The sequence below is a fragment of the Saccopteryx leptura genome, chromosome 12 (assembly GCF_036850995.1).
Source record: "Saccopteryx leptura isolate mSacLep1 chromosome 12, mSacLep1_pri_phased_curated, whole genome shotgun sequence".
NCBI classification, from domain to species: domain Eukaryota; kingdom Metazoa; phylum Chordata; class Mammalia; order Chiroptera; family Emballonuridae; genus Saccopteryx; species Saccopteryx leptura.
Window position 1 is genome coordinate 43,501,164 of NC_089514.1, and position 12,280 is coordinate 43,513,443.

General features: G+C 36.1%; 1 protein-coding gene across 2 annotated transcripts in view; it reads left to right on the forward strand.

Annotated features, from left to right (window-relative positions):
• RELN (reelin) overlaps window positions 1-12,280 on the forward strand; it is a 649,217-nt gene that overhangs the window by 266,399 nt on the left and 370,538 nt on the right. The gene's annotated exons all lie outside the window — the stretch shown is intronic.

The window sequence follows — 12,280 nt, forward strand, 5'->3', positions numbered from 1 at the left end:
TGTATTGATAACCATTCTGACAGGTCTGAAGTGATACGCCATTGTGGTTTTTAAATTCTTTTATTGAATTTATTAGGTTGATATTGGTTAATAATATTATATAGGTTTCAGATGTATGCCTCTATAGTGCATTATCTGTATATAGTATTGTGTATTTACCACCCCCACATAAAGTCTCCTTCCATCATTGTGGTTTTAATTTGCATTTCTCCGTTGATTATTGACATTGAGCATCTTTTCATAAGTTTATTGGCCATCTGTATGTCCTCTTTGAAGAACTCTCTTCAGAGAAAAGAACTCACTTTTTAATTTGATTATTTGTTTTTGTGATGTTGAGTTATATGAATTTATTATAAATTTTGAATCTTAACTCTTTGTTGGATGAATCATTGGTGACTATCTTTTTCCATTCAGTAGGTTGTCTTTTTGTTTTGTTAATGGTTTCTTTTGCTGTGCAAAAAATTCTTAGTTTAATATAGTCCCGTTTGTTTCTATTTTTTTGTTTTCCTTGATGGAGGAGATATATCAGAAAAAAATATTGCTAAAAGAAATGTCAGAGATTTTGCTGTCTATGTTTTCTTCTAGGAGTTTCATGGTTTTGAATTACATTTAAGTCTTTTATATTTTTATTCTTGTATGTGTTGTAAGACAGTGTTCTAGTTTAATTTCTTTTTTTGCATGTATCTAATATTTTGAAAACCATGTATTGAATAGACTGTCTTTACCTTATTGTATATTCTTGCCTGCTTTGTCATAAACAGGAAGGGACAAAAGTAGGTTTACAGATGTTTGTACAGAAAATAATAGAATAATGGAAGAATAAACTTTGTGTTTTGTGTACTCACAACTCTAAAACTACTTTGCCCCATCCTGTATTAATAAACCATCTAAACATGGGTTTGTTTCTGGGCTTTCTGTTCTGTTCCATTGATCTATGTGTTTGTTTTTCATAATATCTCCATTAGTATAGATTTATAGTATAGTTTCATATCAGGTGGTTTTATACCTCCACTTTGTTCTTTTTTTCCTCAAGATTGCTGTGGCTATTCAAGGTCTTTTGTGGATTATTTGTTCTTGTTATGTGAAAAATGCCATTTGTATTATGATGGGGATTGCATTGAATTTGTAGCTTGCTTTGGGTTGTATGGACATTTTAGTGATGTTAATTCTTTCTATCAACAAACACAGTGTGTGCTTTCATTTATTTGTATTTTCCTCAGTTTCTTTCCACAATGTCTTATAATTTTTTAGTACAGGTCTTTTAAATCCTTGGTTAAATATATTCCTCAGTTTTCGATATTTTTTGAGTCAGTAGTAACTGGGATTGTTCTCTTAGTTCCTCTCTTTGATAGTTCACTGTTGGTGTATAAAATGAAACCAATTTCTCAATGTTTATTTTGTATTCTGCTACTTGACTTACTTCACTTGTCAGTTCTGGTAGTTTTAGGTGGAATCTAGAGATCTCCATATACATACTGCAAATAATGACAGTTTTGCTTCTTTGTTTCTAATTTGGAAACTTTTTATTTCTTCTTCCTGTCTGATTGCTGTGGCTAGGACTTTTAATACTATGTTAAATAAGAGTGGTGAAAGTGGACACCCCTTGATTCTTTTTGATTTTAAAGAAAACACTTTTGGTTTTCCCCCATTGAGTTGGATGTTAACTATGAGTTTGTCATATATATCCTATATTATGTTGAAGTATGGTTCCTCTATTCCCACTTTGCTGAGACTTTTTAATCACAAATGTGTGCTGGATTTTATCAAATGCTTTCCTGCATCTATTGGTATGATTATGTGATTTTTATCCTTCATTTTGTCTATATGGTATATTATATTCATTGATTTGTTTATATTGAACCAAACTTGCATCCCAGGAATAATTCCCACCTGAAACATGCTCTTTTTAATGTATTGCTGCATTTTTTTTTTGGTTAATACTTTATTAAGGAATTTTGCATCTTGCAAAGACTTCTTCTTCTTCTTTTCCAAGTGAGAGGAGGGGACATAGAGAGACAGACTCCTGTTTGCAATCCGATCAGAATCCACCCAGCAACCCCCCATCTAGGGCCGATGCTCTGTCCATCTGGGGCCATGCTTGCAACTGAGCTATTTTTAGCACCTGAGGTGGAGGCTCCATGGAGCCATCCTCAGTGCCTGGGGCAATGTGCTCAAACCAATTGAGCCATGCTGTGGAAGGGGAAGAGAGAGAGAGAAAGAGAGAGAGAGAGAAAGAGAGAGAGAACAGAGGTAGAAAAGAAGATGGTTGCTTCTCCTGTGTACCCTGACCAGGAATCAAACCTGGGACATCCACATAATGGGCCAATGCTCTACCACTAAGCCAAATGGCCAAGACCTCTTGCAATGACATTTTTAAATAAATGAAAAAAGAATAAATTTCTACTGAATGCCTTTATACTAAAATAAAATCCAGATGAGATGAGTATAAAAACTTGCCCCCAAAATGCGTGAAAATATCTATTTAACTAGATTTAGAATGGGAAAAAGCTTCTAAACATGAAAACCTTGGAAAATTTTAGATGGAAATAGGTGGAAAAATTTGATTACATGAAAAGTTAAAACTTTTTAATAGAACCGTAATGACAGTAAAAGATTAATTATAAGCTGAATAAAAATTGACAACAAAACATGGAATTAATAACCTCAACATTGAATGAGGTCTCATAAATCAGTGAGAAAAACATTAAACCCATAGCAAAACTGACAAGGGCAAAAAGAGATAACTTTTTAAGTTGAAAAATATTACCCCCCCAAAAAAATCATGCAAAATAATTCCACTAACAATCAGTGGGATGGAAACTAAAAGTAATATGGCATCTTTGAATGAAAACTACTAGATTGATAATGCTCAGTGCTGCCAAAATTATTGTTGGATGGGTGCTCTCTACTACACTGGTGGGGAAATGTACCTTTCCTTAAGAGTTACTTGAAATTATGAATCTAAAACTTAAATGTTTATGCCCTTAATTCATTTATCTCAGTCCTAGAAATTTATCTTAAAATGCAAGATATGCTAAAAAATTTTAACTAGAGAAACAGAAAGTAGAATGGTGGTTATCAGGTTTTATTTGTTGTTGTTTGTTTTGGTTGGGGGAATGGTGTAATACTGGTCAGAGTATGAGAACTTTTAGTTTGAGATTGACAGGTTCTGGGGATCTAATATACAGCATAGTGATTATAACTAATAATACTGTATAATGTACTTAAATGTTGTCAAGAAAAACCTTAAATGTTCTCACTATAAAACCAAAATGGCAAATATGTGACAGGATGGAACTGTTAGCTAATTGTTATTGTGGTAAACATTTTGCAGGATATAAATGTGTCAAATCAACCCATTGTACACCTTAAACTTAGCCAGTGTTATTTGTCAATTATATCTCAGTAAAACTGGGGAGGAATAAAAGCTATGGTGAAAGACTTGTATACTTCTTTATGTAAAATATTAAAAAATAAAAACAAAATTTCAACAATAATATAATAAAATATGATATAACTGTATAGTGGAATATTATTTAACCTTTAAAAATCTTGTTCTATGAAGCAATATAAAGAGTTAATGCAATCCCTATTAAAATACCAAAGACATTATTCTCAGAATTAGAACAGCTAATCATAAAATTTATTTGGAACCTCAAAAGACCCTTAATAGCCAAAGAAATTTTGAAAAAGAACAAAGTGGAAAGTATCATGCTCCCTGATATCAAAGTATACTATAAATCTATAATAATCAAAACAGTATGGTACTGGCATGAAAACATATGTAGACCAATGGAGTGGAGTAGTATGGCATGGCATGGAATGAAAGAGAATAGGAGAGCCCAGAAATAAATGCTCACTTATTTAATCAATCTACCACAAAGAAGGCAAAGATATACAATGGAAAAAAGACTGTCTCTTCAATAAATGGTGTTTGGAACACCATGCAAGAAAACAAAATTGGACCACTTTTTTACACTATATACAAAAAATAAACTCAGAATGGAATAAAGATTTAAGGGTAGGATCTGAAACCATAAAACTCAAAAAAAAAAACCCAACAACATAGGCAATAAACTTTTGACATTGTCCTCACTGGTATTGTGTTGCATATATCTCTTTGAACAAGGGAAACAAAGGAGAAAATAAACAAATAAGACTACATCAAACTAAAAAGTTTTTGCACAACAAGGGAAACCATCAACAAAACAAAAGGACAACTACTAAATGGGGGGAAATAATCCCAAATGAAACATCTAATAAAGAGTTAGTATTCAAAGTATAAAAGGAACTCATACAACTTAATATAAACAATATGATTTAAAAATGAGCACAGTGGCCCTGGCCGGTTGACTGAGCGGTAGAGTATCAACCCAGTGTGTGGATGTCCCAGATTAAATTTCCAGTCAGGGCACATAGGAGAAGTGACCATCTGCTTTGCCCCCTTCCCTCTTTCATTTCTCTCTCCCTCTTTCCCTCCTGCAGCCATGGCTCGACTGATTTGAGCACGTTGGCCCCTGCTGCTGAGACTGGCTCCACTGAGCCTCCTACTCAGGCATTAAAAATATCTCAGTTGCAAGGGGTACCAGATGGACAGAGCACCGGCCCCAGACAGGGCTTGCTGAATGGATCCTGGTCTGGGTGCATGTGGGAGTCTGTCTCTGTATCTCTCCTACTCTCACTTTAAAAATAAAAAAATAAATATTAAAGTAAATAAATAAAATGAGCAGAGGATCTTAATAGACACTTCTCCAAAGGGGGCATATAGCTGGCCGACAGACATAAAAAGATGCTCAATATTATTAATCATCAGAGAAATGCAAATTAAAGCCACAATAAGATATCACTTCACACATGTTGGAATGGCTATTATCAATAAATCAACAAATAACAAATATTAGTGAGAATGTGGAGAAAAGGGATCCTTGTACACTGTTGGTAGGATTGTAATTTAGTGTAACAACTACTGAACACATTATGAAGATTCCTCAAGAATTGAAAAATAGAGCTGCCATAATATCAAGCAATTCCACTTCTGGGTATTTATCTGAAGAAAACAAAAGCACTGATTCCAAAAGATATATTCATCCCTATGTTCACTGCAGAATTACTACTAATAGCCAAGATGGGGAAACAACCTAGACATTCATCAATAGATCAGTAGAAGAATGGGTAAAAAAGATGTGACACATACATATATAGATATAGGTAGATACAGTGGAATATTATTCAGCAATTAAAAACATGAAATCTTGCTATTTGTGACAACATGGGTGGACCCTGAGGGCATCATGCCAAGTGAAATGAGTCAGACAGAGAAAGACGGATATCATATATGGTCTCACTTGTATTGAAATCTAAAAAAAAAATCAAAACAAATGAATAAACAAAACAAAATAAAAACAGACCCATAGCTACATGGAACAAACTGATAGTTATCAAATGGGAAGAAGGTGGGGGAGGTTGAAATTTAAAACAAAAATCTCATTTTAAAAATAGTTAATTATATAGGAACTATTTATAGCAAATGTTAAATATAAAGGAACAAAAACCTTTTTTTTAGGCAAGAAATTTCTCCAAAACTTTCTATTCATGAATAAAATTTTAGAACTAGAAGAAATGTTAATAGTGATGATATCTCCTTGGTGTGAATATGAGTGCTTTTATTTTTGCATTAATATTTTTCTTTACTTTTATAATACATACAAATTTTTATCAGAAAAATATTTAATATTGTATTTTATTAGAGAGGCTTGCTTTATAACTTGTTTCCTGCAAAGTAACCCTTTTATGTACTTGCTCCAATATTGTTCTAATTTGTTGTGATTAGTTAACTAAGTTAGAAATTCTAACCTTATTAGAGCTTTCATCAGCTTGTTACAATCATATTTTAAATTTTACAGTCCTTTTTTATTTTTTATTTTCTTGAGGGGAAGAGTGACTTTTGATTCTACATTGTATGGGATATGTATTTTTCGAATTCTCATTCAATTTGTGCCAGTATTTTCTAAAAGGACCAGTGAGAGCATCATCATTATCATAATTCTTTGTATTTTCTTTTCATGGAGTTGATCTCTCTGATTTTCACCACAGCCCTAAATAATAAATATTGTAAATTTTTAAGTCCTGTCTCAAAAAATAAACAGTTCTCTCTAAGATCAACATAAACTACTGAGCTATGATGTAAACCCACATTTTCTGATTCCAGATCTACTATTTGAACCTTAGAAAAATCTAGTACAGACAGTTTATTTTTATAAAGAAAATGAAACATACGGAAGTTAAGAGATACGGCCTAAATCACGGCAATAATGCGTGTCAGACCCAAAATGAAACCCCATTCCTCTGTGTCTGAACTAGTATTCCATTCGTCCACTCAGAGGTGAGACCTGAGTGCTTTACATGAGTGTTCCCACAAATATATAGATTCTTTAATACACTATCCAGGGCCAACAATTTTTACTCAGGTTTTCTTTGAAGTCGGTATACTATTTTACCAGTTTGTCCTTGTCTTGCCTAAGGATGCTTCTGAGGCAAGTTAACACAAGCTTACTTGTTTAAAAGTAAGTTTACTTAGTTTAAAGCAGCTGAGCCACTCTAATAATTGTCTTTGATTAATTTTAGTGATTTTTAAGAGGCGGTAAGGAAAGCATTTTTATTTTGAAATTTCAGAAGGCATTTCTGAAATACAAATGGTTTAAGAATACTCAGGAAGATATGAAATGATGACAACATGTTGCAATAATAAAGCAAATACATTAGCTTGATGACAAGGGGGCAAGAATCTTTGCAAGTGAATTGATCCCTTTGAAGATCAAATTTACTGCACTCAGTCTACCTCTCTCTTTTCCCATGTTCCACATACTTAGTAACATTTCCTGGAGGGTCTCTGGGCATGGCATGCTGATGTTACACTAGATTAAAATCACATTGCTGATTAATGAATGCTTTCCAACTGTGAGTCTACAAGGCACGGTAACATACCAGACCTCATTGATAAAGCAGAAGAGAAAGGCAGGAAAAGTAACCCAACACTGCAGGTTAATAAGCACATTACCCTAGATTTAAAAATGATTCTGTAGGTTGATAAGTAAGCATTACATGTAATAAAGAAACAGTACACTTGGATAGACATTGTGACAACCATATCAAAACCCTTCTTATTCTGTTTTTGGAAACTGGATGGCAATATTGCACATTTGGAGCAAATTGTGAACTTAAAAATAGAGTTTTGATTTCCTCATATGTTAAAGTGATTATGACAGGTGCCTAATGGGGGATGATTTCCTTTTCTTTTCTTTTTAATGTGAGAGGAGGAGGAGGGGAGATAGTGAGGCAGACTCCCATAAGTTCCCCAACTGGGATCCACCCAGCAACCCTGTCTTGGGCCAATGCTCAAATAAACTGAGCTATTTTTAGCACCTGAGGCTGACATGCTCAGACCAACTGAGCTATCTTCAGCCCCCAGGGCCACACTTGAACCAGTTGAGCTGGCTGTGGAGAGGGGAAGAGGGAGAGAAGGGGATAGTGAGGGGGAGAAGCAGATGGTCACTTTTCCTGTCTGCCCTGACTGGGAATTGAACCCGGGACATCCATATGCCAGGCTGATGCTTTATCCACTGAGCTACTGGCCAAGGCTGGGATAATTTCTTTTTAATTAACTATTTCTACTATCCCAGAAGTTTTAAATCCATGTAGGTAGACTGTATCTGAAGGGTGAATATTTATATATTTAAATAATAATTGTTGGTATCCCTATTTTCATATAGGGAATCTGAAGCCTAGTGTGATTAATGAAGTTGTGCAAAGTCAGAGAGCTCCTAAGTAGCAGTTCACTGTGTTTGGACACTGGAATTTTCAATTCCAGAGATGGAGCTTCAGCTTGGTGCTTCACTGCAGAGTACACTCAGTTCTAAGGATGTTCAGTCAAAATCAGAATATGGCATATTATTTAAGTAAATAACAACAAAAGCTATTTCAGGCTCTGAATATGGTGATCATAATGAACTTGCTTCATTTGGTAGAAGCTGTAGAGCTTTACAAATGATAGATTAAAATAGTCTGAAGGGATTTTAAAATTATTTAATAGGGATTCTTGTTGGCAAATTTGCTCTAGAAATCTATGCATCTTCCAAGATGATAAGTAATTATTAGAACCTTGTTTAAGAAATTTGGTCTACTCCCCAGAACAGTGAACAATGAGGGTATTTTTAAAACTCTTCTGAAAAATTACTGCTAATTATGGAAAATTCAGCACAAATTCTTAGCACCACAAATTTGATAGACCTACCCCAAAAGAGAACTTTAAATTACATTAAATAACCATTCTAAAAATGAGTAAGGCCTGTTACTATATACTATAACTGTGCACTTTTATTTTTATAGGAAAAATAGATTATGGATTAAATATTGAAGGACATAATGTCTAGAGTTTTTCAACCCTGAGTTACTGTGTTTTTAGAAATTTTGAATTTGTATAAATGTTTTAATATTTTAAATGTAAATACATATATTTCAATTATATATTTAACTATTTTTTTATTTTTTTTATTTGATATACTTCTATTTATAGGCCCTCAAAATAGCTAATAATACACTTCCTATAGAGTTGGGTATTTTTTAATTGGGCATTTTTATATTAAAATGTTACCTGAGGATTTAAAAGGTTGATAAAGAAAATGATGCACATAATGATTATCTTTCAGTGTGTGTATGTGACGTCTGTGTCCCTGGGGGGTTGGGCAGTGGTTGGCTGAGGCTGGATGAGATGCTCTTGTGTTTGGCAGAGACCTGGGGAGACAGGCACGGTCGTGGAGGCAGTGGGAGGAATGTGCAGAGTGGAAAGTGGACTGCATTGAGCTGAGGAGAAGTTGAGGGACTTGTTGAGCACCATGGGAGAGAGGATCAAGAGAAATGGTATTTTTAAAGACAAATGCCATGGAATTGCTGGCCAAGTGGCCAAGGTTTCAAATGGAAGTGGGAAAGGTGTTTATCCTAAAGGCAGTTAAATAAAAATTCTTAGCTATGGCCCAAAAGATTGGAGTAGAGAGTACAAACCAGAGAATAACTTGGAACATCAGGTCCATAAGCAGGATCACCCTCTGGAAAGAAATTAAAGGCTACCATCAAATCTGTGAATCAAGTCAATGACAATTTAACATAATGATTAAATACAAGGATTCCACACTCTGACTGGATGGGTTTGAATCATGGCTTTACCACTGGTTTTATGGCATTTGGTAAATTACACAACAGTTCTGTGTCCCAGGAAAATGGGAATAATGACATCTAACTTGTAGGGTTGTTGCCAGGATTGAGTTAATATGTGGAGACCTTACAACATGCCTAGCAGGGGGTAAATTTCAGTTTGTAAAAGAAATGTTAGGGCCCTGGCCGGTTGGCTCAGCGGTAGAGCGTCGGCCTAGCGTGCGGAGGACCCGGGTTCGATTCCCGGCCAGGGCACATAGGAGAAGCGCCCATTTGCTTCTCCACCCCTCCGCCGCGCTTTCCTCTCTGTCTCTCTCTTCCCCTCCCGCAGCCAAGGCTCCATTGGAGCAAAGATGGCCCGGGCGCTGGGCATGGCTCAGTGGCCTCTGCCTCAGGCGCTAGAGTGGCTCTGGTCGCAATATGGCGACGCCCAGGATGGGCAGAGCATCGCCCCCTGGGGGGCAGGGCACTGCCCCTGGTGGGCGTGCCGGGTGGATCCCGGTCGGGCGCATGCGGGAGTCTGTCTGACTGTCTCTCCCTGTTTCCAGCTTCAGAAAAATGGAAAAAAAAAAAAAAAAAAAAAAAAAAGAAATGTTAGAATAATAATAATCGTATATACAATTTATATATACACATAGTTTATATAGAGATATACCAGTCAGATTATTATTACTACTTTGGCTTTTCCCAAAAACTTCAGATAATGACAGATGTGCTCCTCAAGTCAATTTTTGACTGCTAAGCCCTTTCATCAAACAACGTCAAATAATTAGAACCTGTAAAGTCCCGGTGCTCTGCTTGAATTGATGAAGCCTAGAGCACCCCCTGCGCCCCTCCCTCTATTCCCGTGGAGACCCCTGGGTACCATGCCGGAACTCTTGAAAACTGCTCATGCAGAGGAAGGAGCACAGGCTTGGAGTGAAATCCTGGAGCCAGGTTCTCTCTGCCTTTGATATCCGTGAGACATTCAGGAGTTCCTTGCTGGGCCTCAGTGTCCTGATTCAGATGCTGTCAGAGTTAGACTAGTGTGGTGGTTTCCACGCTCTGCCTCGCTAAAACCCTGAGCATCCCAGAGCAGTGCACAGGGAAGTTGTGGGGAGCATGCTGGATGGGAGAGAGAACCCAGCAACCTCAGAAACTAGGACTCCTCTATTTCATACATTGGAATCCCGTATTTGTTTGAAGAATGAGAACCGCAGCTAGGATGGTTCTCACAACTAGATGGTGAAAGTTTCTTTGGTTTCAGTTATTCTCTAGTTTCTCAGAAATTTATTCATTGAACCAAAGAGGCAGAAGAACATGAATGAAAGCAAAACATCCTGCGTCTGAGGAACCTGAGTAACAGGGAAGCAAGAAAGTGGACTCCTCACAAGATGCTGTTCAGTGACCAAGATATTTGAATATCTCTGATGTCCAGGGAGAAGGCAAAACCACTCTTCCATGAATTCAATATCTATGTACTCTGACCTTATTGTGTTCATGGGAAGCATAGACTGGCACAATGACAACTAAGTTTGTGGATCATCGAGAAATATTACAGTAAGAATATATATATACAATCTGAAGACAACTAAAATGAACAATAATTTAAATACTATGCACTGGCGTACTTTTATTGGTGGATAGTAGTTTCAGAAAATATATCCTTTCCAAAGAAATGCCAAATTGAAATAGTGCATCTCTGATTGCTGTGCTCAGAAGCTCTTGACTTCATTGAGATTTGAACAACGAAATGTGTTCTGGGTAGATCGTGCTAACATGTTCCCTCTGGATGTGAAACCTGTAATTCATTAGTGAGTGTGTAAGGCCGAGTTTATGACTTACGTTTGTCCAATGGTTAGTCCTCCTCATTTTAAGCTTGCCAAGAGCAAAGGAAAACTTATAAATACACATAAATATAAACAGAGAATGGTAGCATCTGCTTATTTGTAATTTCAGTAATGATTAATATTTAACAAGGGCTGATTACCCTGTATATTTCACATATAGCATGAGTTGAAGGCTGCCCAGTGATTTTTGTCTCCAATTATATTTCCACTCACCATTCTAAACCCTCACTATTATGCCATTGTGTGTATGTGCACTGAAGTAGAATATTTAGTTTCATTGCTGAAGTGTGTTCGCTTGGTGTGACATCACCCATCAACACTTCGACGTGGCTTACTTGATCAGATTACTTTCAGAGCTGGGTCCTGGGGAATAGCTGTGCGTGACAGTATTAATTCAGTGGAGATAGATATAAGAAAGGTCTGCAGCAAGAGGAGGAAGACACATGCACTTGGAGACCAGAGTGAGGCATGTTGGGAACCATGAGCCCCCAGCATTGGGCCCACATGGGACAAGATGTTGACTGAGGGTACGCGTATGGATGGAAATTGCAGCAGCCAAACTGCCCTCTCGTGACCAAGCAGTGTCTTGTACATAATACATCTTTACTAAATGATTGTTGAATCAAATTATTTTTGCCCTAGGGTAGTTTTATCTAGAAAATTTTGAGATTTAATTTTAATATTTTGTTATTAAAAATACTTTGTATAGCTTATTTTCTAAAATTGGGTTTCTTAAAGAGACATGCTTTTCTGTTTTACATTTTTTGAATAATACATTTTGTTCCGGAAAAATCCTTTTTAAGGCAAAAACCCTTCAAATATAAAGCATAAATAATTCTTTCTTTATTAAGACAGTTCCTATTATAGCCATTGAGTAACACATCTGCTGCAAGGATGTTATTTTTTTCCTACCAAATCCATGTGCACAGCTCTGATTAGAGAAGGTGAAAAATACACATCTCCTTCAAATGGTGAATTAGACCTGGTGGCGGGTGGTAGGGGTGGAGGTATATTTTATTATGTCAGATTTTGCAATTTTGAAAGCTTCAAATAGCCCTCTTTAAAAAAATACTTTAAAGTAATACTCTGTCTCACCTCTCTATGTGTTATGGTAACTATTGATTAAAAAAAAAAAAAGCACATTAAAAGCATCTTTCTCCAGTACTAATATATTATTGCTCCACAAACCATCTTATGTCAAGTCCTCCTAAAGAATAAATTTTGCCCTGGCTGGTTGGCTCAGC